Here is a 2,013-nt window from a genome sequence, read left to right on the forward strand (position 1 = left end):
GCTGGGGTGGCCTTTTAACACATGGCTGGAGAGGTGACATTGTGCTCTCTGTGTTGTGTAACATGCTAGTGTGCATGTGGAGGAAGTAGACCTATGCTAAATCATCTCTTCAGGCTTAAGATTTGTAGGTTTAAACCAAAATGTCCTGGAGATTATTGGAAGGAGGGTGTTGGAGGCAAGGATGGATGAGGGGGATCCCTGTGCTTGTTAAACTCTGTCGTGGCGTGAGATGAAATGCAGGAATCGAGTCAGGAAGGGGAAGCAGAAAAAGGACTAGTCTGGTAGGTTAAACAGGAGCGAGCCTAGGCTGTTTGTATCATGCAATCCAAGGAACGTTTATATCATATACTCATTATAGCTAATGTGGAAAGTGTTTAACTCCTCGGGAATCAAGAGACTGAAACCAAGTAATCCCATAAGGTGGATGACCTAACCACAAAGCACTAATGGGGCTCTCACTGGACAGATTATTTTCAGCAGTGTGGAACAGTGTCCCCTCTGCCTACTTCTCAAGTCTTACTTTGCCTTTAATTTTCTTTTAATGTTGGCTTCCTAGAAGAGGGAAAAAAAGGCAATTTTATTGCTACTGAAGTAGGTTAAGGAGAGCAAGACGACTGCTAAATTTTTTCATTATGATCCAAAATCCTTCCATAGTCTGTGGCACAGAAGCATTATCACCTCGTGTGTTTTTTACAATTTTCCATCTTTACAATGGCATTTGTTAGCTCTTTGTAACCTTTAAGTTAGTCTCTATCCAGGCTATCAAAGAGCATGCAATATAAATTTCCTATTGCACAAATAGATTCCCTGAAAAGCAATATATGAAATACAGATCATGTTGTAGCTCTTTTATTTGCTGTCATTTAATGTGTGCATCCATCATGCCATCATAAACTCATCAACTGTTTTGTAACTCAGCTATTAAAAGTTCTTCAACCCTGCAGTTGATGAGTTTGCAGGCTGTCATCTATGAAACAGTGATTCCCTTATTTAAAAATTAGTCTGGTTGTTCAATGTCCCTATAAAGAAGGAAAATTACAAATTCAGAAGTTTTTACCTGCCCCTTTTCTGATGATAATAAATAATATTGTGGGCCAAAAAGCAGTGATCTGTCAGGCAGAGAACATCCCAGGTAAGCTTCTATGTGTCAGATGTGAACTTTGTGTACCTCTTGGCAGGCAGTCACTCACACGAGCACTGGCAGCAAGTCAGTGAGCATATGTGCTTGATTAACTCCTGCCCAGTGGGGATAATGCTTGACATTCTCTCTGAAAGAGAACTTTTTTTCAGGAGTTCAGCAAAGCACGTAGTCTTTGAGGACATGACTGATTTTCCTGGAATTAACAGGCTGAGTTGAGTGGCAGGCTGAGATTCTTTGGTTCAGCTAACATTATATCCACCGTTCATAATACCTCCTGGATTTTTAAGTGCCAAGGCCATGCTGGTAGGAAAACTAGTGACTAGCTGGAGGCTTGATTAATGGGAATCTAACCAAGGGGAAGGGAGACTGCCCCAAGATTGCTGTCATCTATTAATAAGACCAGAATGAAGTCTCCACGCTGCAGCAACTATGAATTATTTAGTTACCACAGATGGACAGCACTTGAGTCAACGGCATTTGGCCAGAACCTGCCATCAGAGATCTGGCTTTGCTTAAAGCCTGGTGTAAGGCACACGCAGCAGGTGTCTCACCAACTGAGACATTTTCTTCTGCCCAGTGAGATTTGGCCCTTTAGCAGCATGCTGGTTCATCAGAAAGAATTGAACCACCTTCCACCAAGAAGTCTGATTTTTGTCTGTGCCAAGTTTGTGACTGAAGGAAACAGTGGCAAAGAGACAGCTGACTCTAGATCCAAGGTTTCTACCATGTTCTGTCCTTATCTGAGGCAAAAAGCTCCTGAGAGATGCTCTTAATTTGTGCCAAGTGGTGTCCATTCCTAGAGAATCCTCCTTGAGCTAAGTATAGCTCCTTCACAGCATCCCCTCCATCCTCCTACACAGCTCCAGCAAGGA

Source organism: Athene cunicularia (assembly GCF_003259725.1).
Source record: "Athene cunicularia isolate RWA chromosome 7 unlocalized genomic scaffold, athCun1 chr7_part1, whole genome shotgun sequence".
NCBI lineage: Eukaryota > Metazoa > Chordata > Aves > Strigiformes > Strigidae > Athene > Athene cunicularia.